Raw genomic sequence first — 20,560 nt, 5'->3', positions numbered from 1 at the left:
ATTATGGAAAGATATTGGAAAAGATCTAAAAGAATGGAGATAGGTACCATATTACGGTATTGGGAAACTCAATATCATGAGATGTTGATTATTTCCAAACTGATTTATAAATGCAATGCAATTCTGAGCAAAATCTCAACAGGGTTTTTTTTTTTCTTCTCTTTCGTGGTGGTACCTAAAAAATTAAATTTTCTATGGAAGAGTCATGAACCAAAAACGTCCATGATATTTTTGAGGTAAAGCAGGCTGGGAGACTTGTCCTGCCATATATTAGGACCGTTTATAATGTACAGTTAAAAGTATTTAGAACCATAGCTAGACAAGAGTAAGTGTCCAATAAAGGTGAGCTATTATTATGTTATTGTTGACACATTCTCAGTATTGATTACCTTTGCAGATATCCGAAGATAGCTTCTTTCCCCTAGTACTGGAACTTCAAAACAAATTCCCTCGGAATTTTTCAATTTTAAAATTCTGTTTATTTGAGAGGCAGAGGGACAGTGAGAAATTATATGTATAGGAGAGTAAGAGAGAGAGAGAGGAAGTCTCATCCACAATCCCAAATGCCCTCAATGGTTAGGTTGGAGTCAGGCTTAAGCCAGGAGCCTGGAACTGTCATATAGGTCTCCTACATAGGTGGCATATTCAAGGTATCACCACTGCCTCCCGGGGCAGCCAGAAGCTGGAGTCAGGAGCCAGATCCAAGTATTGACCCTAGTTACTCTGGTATGGGATGGGAGCATCTTACCTGCTAGACTAAATGCCTGCCCTTCACCCTGGGGAATTTTCAGATAGTAAGCCCTGGGATATAGCCCAGATAATATGGCTCTAAAAAGTTGTGGGAGGCCGGTGCTGCGGCTCACTAGGCTAATCCTCCACCTAGTGGCACTGGCACACTGGGTTCTAGTTCCGGTTGGGGCGCCGGATTCTGTCCCGGTTGCCCCTCTGCCAGGCCAGCCCTCTGCCATGGCCTGGGAGTGCAGGGGAGGATGGCCCAAGTCCTTGGGCCCTGCACCCGCATGGGAGACCAGGAGAAGCACCTGGCTCCTGGCTTCGGATCAGTGCGGTGCACCGGCTGCAGCGCGCCAGCCGCGGTGGCCATTGGAGGGTGAACCAACGGCAAAAGGAAGACCTTTCTCTCTGTCTCTCTCTCTCACTGTCCACTCTGCCTGTCAAAGAAAAAAAAAAGTTGTGGAAGTGAGGTTTCTATTTCTTTTAGTTCTCTTGACTACTTTTCCCCCATTATCCGAGTCAGAATGAAGAGAGTGTGTTGGGATGACGTCTAGCTGTCAGAGTAAGCAGGTGGGAAGCAGCACCCAGAGAGCTGGTGCCAAGGAGGGAAGGACTAAACTTGGATTTCTTGGGACACGCAAGAGGCAAACATTGTGGACAAAGTACTGAAGAAAAACTGTTCGGTCCACAAAACCTTACCTATCACTTATGCCTCAAATGTTGTGGCTGGCATAAGTGATACAAAGCTGCATTGGACAGGTCCCTGTCAGTGAGGACAAGACTTACCTGGAAAATATGAAAAATGAAACGTCAACTACTAGGCAGAGTGCAGTGAGAACAAGGAGGGCTGAAGGCCAAGCTCCACAGGCGGAAGTGGATGCAGGTTTCTCAGAGGAAGTATCCCTGATGCTTGATTTTGGCTGTTTGTATTGTTGGTAGAGGATGGGGCAGAGGCAGATGTCTCAGAGGTGTGGACATGGAGACACGAAGCTTTTCCAAATGTGTTTTAGAAATTGGACTCAACCTGTCGCCTGACGCACCATCAAAACTTTATAACTCTTGTTCCACTGCAAAGTATACTGTTTATAAGTTTTAAATTCCTGTTCTTTTTCCCTCATGCGTTCTTTTTTGAGTAACTAGTAGCCAAATGACCAAAACGTGGATCATATTGGGAAGGAGATGGAGAACCAGAGTATCCAGTGACAGGCTGGCTCCTGCATGTGAAATAAAGGAGAACTCAGTGTTACACCTCCATTGATTTGTTCTATGCAAATGTGCTGGAATGCAATGGTTTTGTAATTCTGTAGTTCCACCTGTGATTTAGTATGGCGTTTCCTTCTGAAACTGTATGGGCCTAGTAAATGTCAAGGCATAGCAGGCTGAAAATTAGTACAAATTTTGCAAGTGACCTTTTGTGAATTCGACTCTGCTTGGCGTAGTTTTTCCGCACCTGATCACACAGTTGACAGAGTGGAACTCTGAGAGGGAACAAGTGAATTACATGGATGTATAAGTGCTGTTATCAAAGAAGACTATGATTAAAGGTAGACTCTGTACAACTTGAATAAGCTCCATTTCTGGGAGGGGCTGCCTTTACAGGGAAGGCTATGTGACCCCTGAAGAGTGGGAAACAGGCTCTGCACCTGGAAACATTAGGGAAAGGAGAGCCTGGGGTAAAGTCCACAGGAAGCACAGTGCTGAAAGCCAAAGGTTGAGAACCCAGTAGAGAAAAGTCTCCCCTTTAGGTCTCTCTATTCCATAAAATCTGGAGTCTCTAACATGAAAGCCTCCGCTTGCCTTGTATGACACAATAGGGCCCAATAAAACTTGAAGATATGGACAAAATGGTCAAGCTTTAGGTTGTTCAGGTGGTCATCTGAGTTTCCCTACAGGTATGATCTAAAAGGACAGACACTCCCTATGGTGCGAGAGTTCATGCCTGGGGACCACGGCACAGGGGATATTCTCTTGACCTGAGGTCTCTAGACTTGGGAAGCAGTTGCTTGGTAAGCTATGGCTCATTTCAGCCAGAGATAATATTTGATTCAAAACCTGTGATGGTTTTTACTAATGATTCAAGCTCCTGGAGTTAGGGGGAGAAACATAAACCATATGGGAATAAGTAGAAAAGTTGAACAGAAGGAACTATAAGTATGCAAATAAATCTTTATGGAAGTTGTTTGTATATTTAAAATTTCCCACATTATAAATTTATGAGCTCTCCAACATGCATGATGATAGTCCACAGGTTTACTACATTTGAGATCTTGGGGAATTAAACCATTTGCTGGGTTAAGCACCGGCCTGCATGGATAAAGTCTTTTTCTGTATCTTTTGCCCTAATTTCTTATATTTTTTGCAGTCCAAGGATTCTGGATCTTTAAAGAACATTTCTGCCTGCTTAAAAGCCCATTATGTAAAATAAATTGGTTTCATTGCCTTTCCCCATCAAAGTAAATAGTCCCTTGTACTTTAGATCCATCCAATTGTGGTAGTCTTAACTGACTATATATCTTCTGATAGTTCTTCATCTAGGACAGCTCTACCTGCTTTTGTAGACACTAGCCACTTGTGGTTATTTAAATGAACTGAAATAAACACAATGAAAATTTCTGTTTCTCAGTCACACTAGTCACATTTTGAGTGTTCAGTAGCCACATGTGGCTAATAGCAACTAAATTGGATAGAGCAGATATAGAACATCTCCATTACTGCAGGAAGTTCAAATGTTTCTCTTATATGTCTTGAGCTTTTTTGTCTACCAAGAAACCTGAGCAATTCCACAGTTTGCCTAGAATTTGACAATAAACACTCTGGGGTCTTTTCTCTCTGACTTCTCAGTCCTTGCAATGTACTTCTATGAGTCACCCAGAATCCCAGTGTCATACATGGGCCTTGCTGTCACCCACAGTCTCTCTGCCTCTGACACTGTAGGTCTGAGAATGGTCTTGGCTGCCTTGCTAATTCTCACCACAACTGTTCTTCAGTTGCACTGAAACCTGGAGTTCCTGGAGTTCTTCATCTGTTCTCTTCTGACCTCTATCTTTCCTATCCAGCCTAGAATTTACCTTCTTTCCACTATCCTAGAAGGTATCAGCCCTTAGCCTTCTAATACATCTCTTTAACTTCTCTGATCTCATGGTAAGTAAGTAGATCAGGAAATGGACAAAATTATATTCAACTGGGGTTAGGGCCTCTATTCTAGTGTTTCCTGAACCTTAGACCTCAACCCACTGATCTATTGTGAACTCAATTTGGTAGAATTGAGAAATCATAGTAACATGCATTTATGGGGTAAAACATTATGTTTTGATATACGTATACAATGTGAGATGATCAAATCAAGATGATTAACACATCCATCACCTTGCTTATCTATCATTTTTTTTTTTTTTGACAGGCAGAGTGGACAGTGAGAGAGAGAGACAGAGAGAGAAAGGTCTTCCTTTGCCGTTGGTTCACCCTCCAATGGCCGCCGCTGCAGCCGGCGCACCGCGCTGATCCGATGGCAGGAGCCAGGATCCAGGTGCTTTTTCCTGGTCTCCCATGGGGTGCAGGGCCCAAGCACCTGGGCCATCCTCCACTGCACTCCCTGGCCATAGCAGAGAGCTGGCCTGGAAGAGGGGCAACCGGGACAGAATCCGGTGCCCCGACCGGGACTAGAACCCGGTGTGCCGGCGCCGCAAGGTGGAGGATTAGCCTATTGAGCCACGGCGCCGGCCGCTTATCTATCATTTTTATGGTGAGGCATTTGAAATTTGCTCTCTTAGTTACTTCAAAATATAGAATACATTATTTTTTTACTATAGCCACTGTAATCTATAATAAATCTCACAATTATTCCCCCTGTCTTCCTAAAACTTTTTACCCTTGGATCAAAAATTTCCCATTCATTCGGGGCTGGTGCTATGGTGTAGGTAAAGCCACTGCCTGCAGCGCTGGCATCCCATGTTGGTGCTGGTTTGAGTCCTGGCTGCTCCACTTCTGATCCAGCTCCCTGCTAATGTGCCTGGGAAGGCAGCAGAGGATGGTCCAAGTGCTTGGGTTCCTGCCTTCCTGTGGGAGGCCCAGAGGAAGCTCTCGGCTCCTGGCTTTGGCCTGGCTCAGCCCCGGCTATTATGGCCATTTGGGGAGTGGACCAGTGGATGGAGGATCTCTCTCTCTCTCTCTCTCTGCCTCTGCTTTTTCCTATCTGTAAGTCTGCCTTTTAAATGAATAAATTAATCTTTAAAAAAATTCCCATGGAGTGCCTCCTTGTTCCCCCATCCTCTGGTAACTATCACTCTGCTCTCTATTTCTAAGAGTTCAACTTTTTTATATTACACATTTAAGTGAGATTATGCAGTATTTGTCCTCCTATGCCTGACTTATTTCACTTAATGTAATGTCTTCCAGATTCAAATTTGTTGCCACAAATAGATTTCCTTCTTTCTAAAAATATTTTGCTTAATAAATTATCTTTTTAGAAGTATTAAAACATTTCCCCAAAATTGATTTATTTGAAAGAGTTACAGAGAGACTTTCTATTTTCTGGTTCACTCCCCAAATGGCCTCTACGGCCAGGGCTGGACCAAGCTGAAGCCAGGATTCTAGAACTCCATCTGGGTCTTGGGCCATCTTCCACTGCTTTCTCAGGTGTGTAAGTAAGGAACTGGATGGGAAATGGAGCAGCTGGGACTTGAACTGGCACCCATGTGGGATGCTGGTACTATAGGACATAGCTGGCATCCATGTGGAATACTGGTATTATAGGTGATGACTTAACTTGCTGCCACAATGCTGGCCCCTCAAAAAAAATTTTTTTTGATAGGCAGAGTTAGACAGTGGGAGAGAGAGACAGAGAGAAAGGTCTTCCTTCCGTTGGTTCACCCCCCAAATGGCCGCTGCGGCCAGCGCACCGCGCTGATCCGAAGCCAGGAGCCAGGTGCTTCTCCTGGTCTCCCATGGGGTGCAGGGCCCAAGCACTTGGGCCATCCTCTACTGCCTTCCCGGGCTACAGCAGAGAGCTAGACTGGAAGAGGAGCAACCGGGACAGAACTGATGCCCCAACCGGGACTAGAACCCGGGGTGCCAGCACCGCAGGCAGAGGATTAGCCTAGTTGAGCCATGGTGCTGGCCCCCCTCAAATGTTTTAAAAATTTTGTTTGAAAGACAAAGAGCAAGTGAGCAAGTGAGCAAGTGAGCAAGTGAGAGTGTTCTTCCATTTACTGGTTCACTCCTTAAATACCCACAAAAGCCAGGGTTGGTCCAGGGTGAAGCTAAAAGTCTAGAACTCCAAGCCGGCGCCGTGGCTCAATAGGCTAATCCTCCACCTTGCGGCGCCGGCACACCGGGTTCTAGTCCCGGTTGGGGCGCCGGATTCTGTCCCGGTTGCCCCTCTTCCAGGCCAGCTCTCTGCTATGGCCAGGGAGTGCAGTGGAGGATGGCCCAGGTGCTTGGGCCCTGCACCCCATGGGAGACCAGGAAAAGCACCTGGATTCTGGCTCCTGCCAGGATCAGCGCGGTGCGCCGGCTGCAGCGGCGGCCATTGGAGGGTGAACCAGCGGCAAAAAGGAAGACCTTTCTCTCTCTGTCTCTCTCTCACTGTCCACTCTGCCTGTCAAAAAAAAAAAAAAAAGTCTAGAACTCCATCTGCATCTCCCACATGGATGGCAGGGACCCAAGAACTTGGGCCATCACTTGGTGCCTCTCAGGTGCACATTAGCAGGAATCAGAATTGCAGCTAGGACTCAAAGCCAGGTACTCTGGTATGGGGTTGTGAGTGTCCCAGTGCCATCTTAATAGCTGTGCCAAATGCCCACCATAAGATTTCCTTCATTTTAAAGACTGAATAGTGTTCTATTGTGTATATGAATGTATACCATGGTTTCTTTATCCATTCATCCGCTAATGAACACTGGGGTTGATTCTACATCTTGCTACTCTGAATAATGCTGCAATGAAATCCGGACCCAGGAGTGCAGATACAACTTTTATGCATTTACTGGTTCTAGTTTCTTTGCATACATATTCAGAAGTGGAATTACTAGATCATACAGTCATTCTATTTTTAGGATTTTTTTGGGGGGGGGAACCAAAGTTTTTATTCACTCAACTTCTTGTTTTCTTTTGGGTTCATGTCTCAATCTGTTTCAGCGTGGGTTGGTGGAAGAATGGCTCATCACAAAGCTGGGTGACCCATGGTACAAGCCAGGTGGACCAGGCAGCCCTTGGCCAGCAGGGTGGTGCAATGCCCATTCTTCAGCCAGTAAGCAGTTCACCTGGGGCTTGATTGCTCACCTTCTCCACAGAGTTCTCTTAACATCAACATCCACACTAAGGTGTCCAGTATTACACACAATGGCATTATGCCTTGTTTGCTGAAAATCCTAAGAATGGTGATATTGACACAGCACAGCCCGTGATGGTGACAAAGATGTTGCCTTCCTTACAGGCCTCAGCCATAGCAGTCACCTCATAGCCCTCCACGACAGCACACAATGTGTTGATGGGATTGATTCTAGAGATGGTGACATGGGCCTGCAACCCATGGGCCTGCTACTGCTGCTACCTATCATATCTGTGCCCATTTAATGCCATTTCTTATTTATTTATTTATTTGACAGGTAGAGTTATAGACAGAGTTATAGAGAGAAAGGACTTCCTTCTGTTGGTTCACCCCTCAAATGGCCACTATGGCCGGTGCTGTGACGATCAGAAGCCAGGAGCCAGTGCTTCTTCCTGGTCTCCCATGGGAGTGCAGGGCCCAAGCACTTGAGCCATCCTCCACTGCCCTCCTGGGCCACAGCAGAGAGCTGGACTGGAAAAGTAGCAACCGGGACTAGAACCTGGCACCCATACGGGATGCCAGTGCCATAGGTGGAGGATTAACCAAGTGAGCCACGGCACCGGCCCCATTTAATGCCATTTCTGAGGGACTCCCACAGCCACAGAGGTTGTCAGACTTGTTCTTGGCGACAGAGCCATTGATGCTGATGATAGGTACTTTCAGGATCCCAGTGGCCATCATCTTGCCTAGGTTGTGGACCCCAGTGTGTTCTTCGAAATGCCCTGTGTGCCTGAAAGCCACCGTGTGTACTTCATGTTTATGAAGGTGATGGAGTCACCACTGTTGCCAGAATCAGGTTGAGAAGCCTGTTCTTAAAGTATAGTGTCTGCTTGATGCACCAGAGGCACCCCTCATATATTTTTGTCCTTCCTGGCACACAGTCAAATGCCAGTCTTGGCAATGGCCTCTGTAGCATGGTCTTGGGTGGAGATGTTGCAGCTGGACCACTGTACCTCAGCACTCAGGGCACAATAATGATTGCAATAAAGATGGCAGTCTCCACAGTCAGGTCCAGGCAGCTGGCAATGCAGCCACCCTTCAGAGGCTTGGAGGCTGGGTGCCTCTCCTTTGCGTGTATCAAGCACAGCTCCTTATTCTCTGTGATGTCCAGAGCCTTGTGTGCCTATGCAGATGGACCGATGTCCATGACTTTGTCAGAATGCTGATGATGTTTTTGCATCTCATGATGGAAACAGGGGGCTGAGCATTAGACTGGGGACAGGCACAGGGCAGGTGATAAGGACCCTATTCTAGCATTTTTAAGAAACCTCCATACTGTTTTCCTCAATGACTTTATTGATATTCCCACTAATGGTGTAAAAGAATTCTCATACCAAAATACCAAAATTCTCTCTTTGTCATCCCTTGTTTTTCATCTTTTTTGATAAAAGCTATCTCATTGTGGTGTGAGACGATACATCCTTATGGTTTAATTTGCATTTTTCTAATGGTTACTGACACTGAATATTTTTCATGTCCTCATTGACCATTTGTCTTCTTTTGAGAAACACCTGTTCAGGTCCTTTACCCATTTCTTTCTTTATTAAAAATTATTTTTATCGTACATGTTTATGGAGTACAGTGTGACAAGTCAACAAATGTATTCAATGTGTGAAAGTCAAAAATCGGGTTAACATTTTCATTTTTTTTAGATTACAGTAATGGTGATTATTTAGAGGTATAGTGTGATGTTTCAGTGCATGTATACAATGAAAACTAATCAGGCAGCCAGCGCCGCAGCTCACTAGGCTAATCCTCTGCCTTGCGGCGCCAGCATACCGGGCTCTAGTTCCGGTCAGAGCGCCGGATTCTGTCCTGGTCGCTCCTCTTCCTGTCCAGCTCTCTGCTGTGGCCCGGGAGTGCAGTGGAGGATGGCCCAAGTGCCTGGGCCTTGCACCCCATGGGAGACCAGGAGAAGCACCTGGCTCCTGGCTTCGGATCAGCGCGGTGCGCCGGCCGCAGCGCGCCAGCCATGGCGGCCATTGGAGGGTGAACCAATGGCAAAGGAAGACCTTTCTCTCTGTCTCTCTCTCTCACTGTCCACTCTGCCTGTCAAAAAAAAAAAAAAAAAAAAAAAAAAAAAAAAAAAAAAAAAAAAAAGAAAGAAAAGAAAAGAAAGAAAACTAATCAGGGTAATTAATGTTTCCCTCTCCTTATAATTTTATGATTGGGATCTTGGGATTTTCTTCTATTTGCTGAGGAAAAATATAATAGGTTATTTTGATCCATAGTCATCCCACTCTGCTAGAAACGTTGGCCTTGCATCTGTGATTTGGTACATTATTCAACTTCCTTCTGACCTCTCCCCCATACCCTTCCCAGCTTCTAGTAATCATTATTATAATCAGATTACCATATTTTTTACTTGTTAGTGAGTTTGAGTTCCTGCTGTGTTTTAGATATCAACATATAGATCATATGTATGGTCTCCAAATATTTCCTCCCATTCTGTGTGTTGTCTCTTCATGTTGTTAATTGTTTCCTTTGATGTGCAGAGGCCTTTAGTTTGATATAATCCAATTTGTCTATTTTTGTTGCCTGTGGTTTTCAGGTCATAGCCAAAATACCATTGTCCAGATCAATGTTATGGTGCCTTCTGCCTATTTCCTCCTGTTAGTTATACAGTTTGGGATCTAATGTTGAAATCTTTAATCCATTTTGAGTAGATTTTTGTATATGAAAGATAAGGATCTAATTTCATTCCTCCGTATATGAACATCCAGTTTCATTAGCACCATTTATTGAAGGGATTGTGCTTCCCTCATTATGTATTCCTGACACCTTTGTCCAAAATCAGTTGATTGTACAAGCATGGATTTATTTCTGGGCTTTTTATACTGTTCTGTTGGTCTGTAAGTTTGTTTTCAAGCAAGTATCATATTGTTCTGATTATAATTGACTTATAATGAATTTTTAAATCAGACAATGTGATGCCTCTAGGTTTGTTCTTATCACTTAAGATTGTCTTGGCTATTGGGGTCTTTTGTGGTTCTATATAAATTTCAGGATGTTTTTCTTCTGCTGTGAAAAATGATATGGGAATTCTGGTAGGGATTTCATTGAATCTGTAGATTGCTTTGGGTAGGATGGGCTTTTAAAAATGGACTTAGAATCTTGATTTTTAATTTTCACTTGATTTGAAAGGCAATGAGAGAGAGATTGATCTGATCCAGGGAGCTGGATCAGAAGTGGAGCAGCCAGGACTAGAATTGTGACCCATATGGGCTGCTGGCCTTGCCAGCAGTGACTTAACTCACTGTGTCACAGCACCCACTTTGCTGGTTCACCCCTCTAATGCCTGCAATAGCAAAGGATGGGCCAGGCTGAAGAAAGGAGCCCAGAACTCTATCAGGGTCTCCCATGTGGGTGACAGGGACACAACTACTTGAAGAACCATCTGTTGCCTTCTAGCAAGTGCATCAGTTAGAAGCTAGTGATGGGAGTGGAGCCAGGACTTGAACCAGGCACTCTAATATGGGATGTGGATCTCCCAAGGGATGACCCAACTGCTGCACCAAATGCATGACCCTAGTATGGACATTTTTTTTTTACTTATTTTTAAATTCGAAGTTTAAGTTTGAAGTTGGCGAACTCAAAAGGCTTCCATAGCCTTGGCAACTCATGTCTAGAGCCTAGGGAGATTACTGATGCCATAAACAAGAGTGTCAATTTGTTAAGTCAACAACAGGAGTCACTGTGTACTTACTCCTCATGTAGGATCTCTGTCCTTAATGTGTTGTCCAATGTGAATTAGTGCTATAACTAGTACTGAAACAGTATTTTACACTTTATGTTCTGTGTGGGTGCAAACTGATGAAATCTTTATTTAATATATACTAAATTGATCTTCTGTATATAAAGATAATTGAAAATGAATCTTGATGTGAATGGAATGGGAGAGGGAGCAGGAGATGGGAGGGGTGCGGGTGGGAGGGAAGTTATGGGGGGGAAAACCATTGTAATCCATAAACTGTACTTTGGAAATTTATATTTACTAAATAAAAGTTAAAAAAATTCCTATTTATTGATATTCATTTATTAGATTAACAATGTTAATTTTTCTAATCCTGAATACAGGATATATTTCCCTTTATTTGTGTTTTCATCAATTTTTTATAAGTGCTTTATGGTTTTCAATATATAGGTTTTTTACTTCCTTGGTAAAATTCACACCTTACTTATTTGTTTTTGTTGCTACTATTAGTGGGATTTTCTTAATTTCCTTTTGGGATAGTTATTGGCATATAGATATGCTACTGATTTCGTTTACTGATTTGTATCCTGCAACTTTATAAAATTGATTTATAAGTTCTAGCAGGTTTTCTGGTGAGTTCTATGGGCTTTCTCTATATAAGATCATGTCATCAGCTAATATAGAGTTTTAGTTCTTTCCTACTACAATGCCTTCTGTTTCTCTTGCCCAGTTGTTCTGGATAGGACTTCGAGGGCCATGGTGAAAAGAATGTTGAGAGTGGACGCCCTTGTCTTGTCTCTGATCTTAGGGGAAAAGTTTCCAACTTTTTACTGCTGAGAAAATGCTTGCTCCTGGCTTGTTATATGGCCTTTTTCTGGGTTGAGATGCATTCCTTTTATTTATACCTAATCTACTGAGAGGTTTTTCTCATGCGAAGTGGATTTCTAAAAATAGAATTGAGTAGGAAACATTCATCTTTTGTGTTGTTATATGTAAATACACACATAATAATTATGTATACATATATTATGCAATATGTATTGTACTAGGACATAATCTGAAAGTATTTCCTAATGTAGAATAAAAATATTTGACAACTACAGGCTACACCTCCAGGCCAGCAGTTCTTAAATGTGTCCAACATCTTGAGTAGCTGTTTAAAAATTCCCCTCCAGTCCTCCCTCGCCACCTCCCCACCTCCTTTTTTTTTTTTTTTTACAAAAATATTTTATTTATTTGAAAAGCAGGGGAGTTACAGGGCAGGAGAGGGGGAGGAAGAGGAGGAGGAAAAGGAGGAAAGAGAGAAATTGGTCTTCTATCTACTGGTTCATTCCCCACAAGGCCACAACAGCTGGAACTGGGCCAGGCTGAAGCCACAGGAGTCAAGAACTCCATCTGGGTTTCCCATGTGGGTTTAGGGTCCCAAGCACTTGGGCCATCCTCTGCTGTGTTCTCAGGTGCATTAGCAGGGAGCTGGATCGGAAGTGGAGCAGCCAGGACCAGAACTGTGACCCAAATGGGATGCTGGCCTTGCAGGCAGCGACTTAACTCACTGTGTCACAGCACCCACCCCTCACTCCTGCTCCTGAGGACCCTGCTGTGCTCTCAGAGGGCTCTCCTTTGCCTCACATAGCATGTAGGGGCCATCAGGTGAAAGCGAAAGCCTGGAGAAATCCTTCCCTTCCCCCAAGTTATACACATCGATCTTCCTCCCTCCTCCTCCTCCGATTCTGTCTTCCTGGGAGAGTTGTCCTTCCTACTAGCCTGGAGCTCACCCTTTCCTTTTCCTTGTGGACTGCCCTGCTTCAAATGTTTGTTGTGCTCAAGCTTCATAGTTGAAATCTTACCCCCCGACCACCAAGAAAGTGGTGTTAGGAAGTGGGGTCTTTGGGGAGTGATTACATCATGAGGATGGAGTCCTCATGGGAAAGAGGCTTCACACCCCTTGCTCTTTGTACCACCTAAGAATGCAGTCAGAAGATGGCCATGTACAAGCAGACGTGGGATCTGCCGGTGCCCTGACCTTGGCTTCCCAGCTTGCAGAACTGTGAGCAGTATATTTCTGTCTCTGTAAGCTACCTGGTCATTCAAAGTATGTATGTACGTATGTATGTATGTATTTTTGGGTCTTGCTTTTCCTCTTGGAGATAGAAACCCTGTGCACCGGCCGGCGCCGTGGCTCAATAGGCTAATCCTCCCCCTTGCGGCGCCGGCACACCGGGTTCTAGTCCCGGTTGGGGCGCCGGATTCTGTCCCGGTTGCCCCTCTTCCAGGCCAGCTCTCTGCTATGGCCAGGGAGTGCAGTGGAGGATGGCCCAGGTACTTGGGCCCTGCACCCCATGGGAGACCAGGAAAAGCACCTGGATCCTGGCTCCTGCCATCGGATCAGCGCGGTGCGCCGGCTGCAGCGGTGGCCATTGGAGGGTGAACCAACGGCAAAGGAAGACCTTTCTCTCTCTGTCTCTCTCTCTCACTGTCCACTCTGCCTGTCAAAAAAAAAAAAAAAAAAAAAAAAAAAAAAAAAAAAAAAAAAAAAAGAAAAAGAAAAAGAAACCCTGTGCACCGTATCTCCTTACTCCAAATTCCTTTCCTGTGTGACTTCTGTGTCACCCCCTTTCCTGAATCTCTTCCGACCATATTCTTTCTGAATTTCATTCCCATCACGTGCCTGCACGGTTTCCTCTTCCCTTGGTCACCCTGTGAAGTCAGGTTTTCTCGGCGTTCCACTGGGGTTCTGTGCTTCCCACTCTTCAGACAGTTTTTCAGGGATTTCATTAGACTTGTAGCTTCAGGTACCATTTGTACTCTGGTTAGCTGTGTCTGTATCTCCAACAAAAAGATCTCTAAAATGGAACTCATTGTTTCCCCCAAACCTGCTATTCTGCCCCCCATCAATGGCACCCTCCATCTATTAAGTCGCTCTGTCAACTTAGGTGCCTTTTGGAATCGCACCCTCTTCATGTGCACACCACAGCAAAGGTCCCCTTGCCCACCTCTTGGACTCATTTCCTCATCATCTCTGGTGCTACTACTCATGTTGGGTTCCTGTCCTGCTTTGTTTGCAAGATGGCAGTGCCCTCCCCACTGATCTGTTTCTAATCTTGCTCCTCTTTAACTTTTTGCCCTATTCTACCATTGCCATGGCTTTCCTTTCTTGAAAACTGTAATGACATCATAGAAATAGACTCTAGGGGCTAACACTGTGTTGCAATGGGTTAAAGCCCTAGCCTGCCATGTTGGCATCCCATATGGGTGCCAGTTTGAGTCTTGGCTGCTCCACTTCTGATCCAGCTCTCTGCTATGGCCTGGGAAAGCAGTAGAAGATGGCCCAAGTCCAAGAGGCCCTGCATCCATGTAGGGGACCTGGAAGAAGCTCCTGGCTTTGGATCAATGCAGCTCCGGCCGTTGTGGCCATCTGGGGAGTGAACCAGTGGATGGAAGCGCTCTCTCTCTCTCTCTCTGTGTGTGTATATGTAACTCTGCCTTCCAAATAAATAAATATTTTTTTTAAAAAGTAGACTCTAACAGGTTTTTGTTGTAACAAAATTTTAAGCAAAACAGTGGAAGAAGAAATGAAAATCTCTTCCCCCCTCCCCCAATATTGCTCCTTCCTGCAGAGGTAATCGTGTGAACAATTTGATGTATGCTGTGGTTCTGAGGTCGAATGTCCCCCAGTGTCCAGTGTGTTAAAGGTCTGGTCCGCATGTGATGCTACTGGGAGATGCTGGGATCTTTAGGAGGTGGGGTCCAGTGAGGGTTCTTGGGTCACTAGGGATGTACCCTTAGAAGCTAGCTGTTTCTGTGACCTCTTGAATTCTGGTGGGAATGTTGTTATAAAAGCCCGAGCTGGGGCCTCTGATTCTCTCCCTGCCTCCTGTCTCATTAAGTGATCCTTTCATGGCGTGGACCCCATCATCCACCATCTGTCATCTGCCACAGGCCCCTCACCAGATCCACATCCTGGCATGCACCGTGCTGTCTGAACTTTTGGCCTCCTAAACCATTAGCTAGATAAACCTCTTTGCTTTGTAAGTAGCTTGTTTCAGGTATTTCATTGCAGTAACAAAACTAAAACACGTGAATATTTCTGGCCCTTTTTTCCTTTCCTTCACATATGCCTATAGGTTCACAAACAAATTACAGGACTGGATATTTGCATAAATGAGTTGTACTGTTCACTCGAGTTCACTTTTTCTCTCAATGTACCTTAACATAAGGCAATATATTCTTGTCTATGTAATTATTTCAAACTACTATATAATTTTACATAGTATGGGTTTAATTTTCCTTTCTCTAACTAATGGACGCTTAGATTGTTTTTGCTTTCTGGCCATTGCTGACAATGTTGTTAAAAAATCTTTGTACACATATTGTATCATAATGGAAAGCATATTTTAAAGTAGAATTGCTGGCTTAAAGACTATATGCATCTAAAATTTCAATCGATACTGCCAAATTATCTTCTGAAAAGCTGCATTCAATTTATATGTCCGTTAAAATTGCTTCCTGACATTCATACACCAATACTGAATATATACTGTTTGCAAATATGATTGTAAAACATATCCAATTGTTTCTGTTTTTTTTTTCATTCTTTTGGCCAGTAGTAACATCTTTCACATGTGTACTGTGAAACATTTTGGGAAATACTTCTTTTATTCTTTGCCTATTTTTAATTGAATTGTTTGTCTTTTTCTAACTGATTTTTGGGAGCTCTTAGAAGTATTCTCTCACATTCTGTTGCTTGTGTGTGTGTACTTCCTTTAAAGTATGTTTTATTATATAAATATATATAAATTTATAAAATACAAATATATAAATATATTTTATAAATAAAATATTTATATACATAAAATATTTATATAGTCTGGTCAATATATAGCCTCTGTGTTAGATAAAATTCATTTGCCCAAGATTATATCAAAATTATCTTGCATTTCCTTAGGATCCTTGTATATTTTTGTTTCTTCATTTAATTCTTTACATAGAATTTACTTTTGTGAAAGATATGATGTAGGGATCTAATTTGGTTTTCAGTGGTCAGTCAATTGTACCAAAGAGAACAGGTTTCATGTACACATTTTTAAGCCCATGATGATAGTTTCCACTCTCCCTCCCTCCATCCTCCTTACTTTTTTAGATTTTTGGGATAATATACTTTCTTTTTCTTTCTTTCTTTTTTTTTTTTTTTGAAAGGCAGAGTTAGACAGTGAGAGAGAGAGAGAGACAGAGAGAAAGGTCTTCCTTCTTCTGATCTGAAGCCAGGAGCCAGGTGCTTTCTCCTGGTCTTCCATGCGGGTGCAGGGCCCAAGGACCTGGGCCATCCTCCACTGCCTTCCCGGGCCACAGCAGAGAGCTGGACTGGAAGAGGAACAGCCAGGACAGAATCTGGCGCCCGACCAGGACTAGAACCTGGGGTGCCGGTGCCGCAGGTGGAGGATTAGCCTAGTGAGCCGCGGCGCCGGCAATAATATACTTTCAATTTACTTTATAGTCACAGACTTAATCCCACTAAATAAATTATTCAACAAGTAGAAAAACCACTGTTCCACAGGAGTATGGATGAGGGCTATAAACAATAATCAAATCTCAAGATGTCGATTTCATCCATTTACTTTACTCATATGCATTATTTTTTGTACTGTATATATTAGCTATAACTCCAAACATATTTGTCATTTTTGGGGGGTCTGGCTTATTTCACCAAGCACAATGATCTCCAGTTGCATCCATTTTGTTGCAAAAGACAGGATTTTACAGCTGAGTAGTATTCCATAGTGTATACACCAATTTTTCTTTATCCAGTCATCAGTTGATGGACATTTGGGTTGATTCCATATCTTAACTACTGTGAATTGAGCTGCTATAAACATGAAGATATAGAAAACTCTTGCATGTGCTGATTTCATTTCCTTTGTGTAAATTCTCAGGAGTGGGATGGCTGGGTCATATGGTATATATACTTTCAGATTTTTTGAGAAACCTCCATATTGTCTTCCATAACTGTTGTGCTAGTTTATATTTCCTACCAACTGAGTATTAGGGTAGCTTTTTCCCCACATCCTCCCTAGCAATTATTGTTTCTTTGATTTTTAGAGGATAGCCATTCTAATTGAGGTGAGGTAAAACCCATTGTGATTTTTGTTTGTGTTTCCATGGCAGTTAATGTTCTTGTTTCATACTAGTGCACATGCTGATCCAGTTTTCTCAGCACCATTTGTTGAAGGGACTGTCCTTGTTTCAGGGGTTGATTTCAGCTCATTTGTCAAAGATTAGTTGGTTGTAGATGCATGGATTAATTCCTGGAGTTTCTATTCTGTTCCTCTGGTCTATGTCTATTTTTGTGCCAGTACCAGGTTGTTTTGATTATAACTTCCCTATAATACAAGTTGAGATCTGGTATTATGATGTCCCCAGCTTTGTTTTTGTTGTTGAAGATTGCTTTAGTTATTTGGGGTCTCTTGTGTTATGAGTTTTGGGTCATTTTTTTTATAGATCCAAGAAGAATTGATTGGGATCACACTGAATCTGTAAATTGCTTCCTTAATGCTTTTCAATAAGCCCGCCCTCCTTTTGCATTAAATTAATCAGAATCAATTTCTGTTGCTTGTAACGCGGAACTCTTATCTGATACATTTTCTTGGTCCTGTCTTTAATTAGAATGTTTCTGATATTTCACCATCTTTATTCTTTGCATGTTTCTGTGGCTAATTTCTATGTAGAAAAGGGAAGTTCCTTTCTAGTCCTTCCTTATAAAATACTTTAAAAAAACTTGAATGGGATTCTTATCTGAAGAAGTTTGCTATATTCAAAATGCATTTTAATACCTATCAAAGTGCAGAGAATCCTGATATTTTCTCTTTGTTGATGTTATTTCCCATTTCCCAAGGTCGATTCATCCTTGTTTCCTATGATAAGCCTTACTTGATTTATTTTTTATTTTAATATAATGCAATATTTGATTGACTAACTTTTTTTGTATGTACCTATAGTTTTGAATAATACTGGTCAATAGTTGTTTCATTTGGTATGTAATTTTTGTTCAAATTTGGTAACATGCTTATGCTTTAATTTGTAAAGTGATTATAAAAATGTTCTACCTTTTCTATGATAGATCTGGAATTGTTTATTTAAAATATAAATCTTACTTTTTTCCTCACTTTTCCCCCTAGAACTCATTTGTAAAGCCATCTAGATCTTCTTGAGACTTTCTCATGGACAAATTTTTAAAGTTAATTTCTATTTTCTCCAATGGTTATTTGTCTGTTGCTGTTTTCTAGCTTCTCTTGAGTCAATTATTTTACACACACATTTAAACAATTTTATTTTTAAAAATATTTATTATTTACTTGAGAGTCAGAGTTATAGGGACAGAGGGAGAGACCAAGAGAGAGATCTACCGCAGCTGGGTGCAATGGCCAGGGCTAGGTCAGGCCAAAGCCAGGGGCCAGGAGTTCCATCTGGGCCCCCCACTTTAAAATCTATGTTTAGTTTTAAACTTTTTATGCGTATTCAATATAGTTCATAGATACAAGTCTAAGAATGTAATGATATTCCATCCCTCACCCTGATGCGAGGCAGAGCCTCCCTGACCTATAAAAGTTGCCCCTGGAGCTGGTGTTGGGGTGTAGCTGGTAAAACTTCCTCCTGCAGTACTGGGATCCCATATGGGCATGGGTTTTTGTCCGAGCTGCTGTACTTCCAATCCAATTCCCTGCTAATGGCCTGGGAAAAGCAGTGGAAGATGGCCCAAGTACTCACGTGGCATAGGAACAAAGTACATAGCTTCTAAATCAGTAATAAATAAAGTAAATAAAAGGAAAAATAGACTGAGAAAAATATTCAATCCAAAATAATGCAAAAAAAAAAAAAAAGAAAGAAAAAGAAAAAGATAGGCACTGGCGCTGTGGTATAAGTGGGTAAAGCTGCCTACAATGCAGGCATTCCATGTGGGCACCAGTTCGAGTCTCAGCTGCTCCACTTCTGATCCAGCTCTCTGCTATGGCCTGGGAAAGCACTGGAAGATGGCCCAAGTGCTTGGGCCCCTGCACCCATGTGGGAGACCTAGATGAAGCTCCTGGCTCCTGGCTTTAGTTTGGCCCAGCCCTGGCCATTTTGGCCATTTGGGGAGTGAACCAGTGAGTTCAAGACCTCTCTTTCTCTCTCTCCCTCTCTCTCTCTCTAACTCTGCTTTTCAAACAAGTGAAATATTTTTAAAAAGAGAAAAATAAACAGAAAAGATAACATAAATAGAAAGCCTGTGACAAAATAGTAGAAATAAACTGAAACATACAAATATGTACCATAATGAGTGTAAATAGACTGAGGAACAGATGGAATATATTATATGACTGAATAAAAATCTACCTATACACCATTTAAAAAACATCTATAAAATAAATGGCTAGCTGAAGAATATATACTGCATCCTTCATTAATATCAAGAAACATGAAAGAATGATCAATGCCCCTGGTGAAAGAGACTAAAGAAACATGAGAAGAAAATGCAGGGTGCAGCCCTGGATTGGATCCTGGACCATTGTAATATAGGATATTAGAGAGCCCGTAGTGATATTTGCGTGATGTCTGTGGATTAGATGATAGCACTGGATGGACGTGAGTGTGCTGAGACTGCCTCAGCTGAGCCACGCGTAGCACACGCCCTTTCCAGTCTACTGACCGGAGGAGGCTGGGGACCACCTAGAACACGGTGCCCAAACCCAACCACATTCCTGCAGTGAGAGGCTCAGCTGCCCCAGTGTGAAAGCGAAGCCAGCCAGCTTGGACCTGCCAAAACCCAGATAACTCAAGATTCCTGGGAATAAATGCTCACGTTCCATGCTGCAGAGATTCAGGACTGTGTTGGCATAGTAGGTAGGTTACACAATGGAAAAACTATGTTCTTCTAGGAAGAGAAGTTATTTAACAGCAGAAAATAACTCAGTATAAAGGAAACAATGTGGGCATTTCTATAAACAGGAAGAATTTTTAGATAAAATTTAGCATAAATTTGTGACTACTTAAAAAATTTAGAACTAGAAAACTTGCTTTGACAGATATGAACCCACTGTGAAGTGAGAGCGAGTAAGATGATGTGGCATTTGTTCAGGAATGGTCAGGACAGGATCCACTCCAGCATGGACAATTTATGGCAAAGAGAAGTAACGTGGCTGATCAATTAGGAAAAGACAAGTCCTCAATAAAATGGTGCTGAGAGGGGTATTCAACTGAAAAGAAATACATTGTTCCCTTATATCACATCACATCTAAGAATTTCAGATGAGTCAATGATCCAAATGTAATAGGAAAATCCCATAAAATCTTAAATATAACAAAGGAAGCTATATTTATGATGCAACTACAGAGAAGTATTCCTTAAACAAGACAAAAAAATACAAGCTGTTACTGTAGGAAGTGGTACATTTCTTTTCTTAAATAACTGTTCATCAAAAGATAGCATTAAAAAAAAAACAAGTCAGAGTAGGAGAAGAAAGATATCTGCAACATGTATAACCAGCAAGACTAGTATCCACAACATAAAAAAAACTGTTGTTGACTCAAAGAATAACAAGGCTAAGAAAAAGTTCAGGGTCCAGCATTGTGGTATAGCTGCAACTGAGCCTGGGATGCCTGTAACTCCAGCATCCCATATCAGAGCCCTGGTTGGAGTCCTGGCTACTCCACTTCCAATTCAGCTTCCTACTAGTGAGCCTGGGTGCAGCAGATAATGGCTCAAGTACCTGGGCCCCTGCCACCCATGTGGGAGAGCAAGATGGAGTTTCTGACTTCTGGCTTCAGCCTAGCAC

The 20,560-nt window shown here is 42.6% G+C and overlaps 1 pseudogene; it reads right to left on the bottom strand.

Moving 5' to 3' along the window:
- Positions 1–6,351: 6,351 nt before the first annotated feature.
- On the bottom strand, positions 6,352–8,353 carry LOC127491814 (adenosylhomocysteinase-like; annotated as a pseudogene).
- Positions 8,354–20,560: the final 12,207 nt, after the last annotated feature.

This window comes from Oryctolagus cuniculus, chromosome 3 (genome assembly GCF_964237555.1).
Source record: "Oryctolagus cuniculus chromosome 3, mOryCun1.1, whole genome shotgun sequence".
Lineage (NCBI taxonomy): Eukaryota > Metazoa > Chordata > Mammalia > Lagomorpha > Leporidae > Oryctolagus > Oryctolagus cuniculus.
This window is presented reverse-complemented; position numbering and strand designations above follow the sequence as displayed.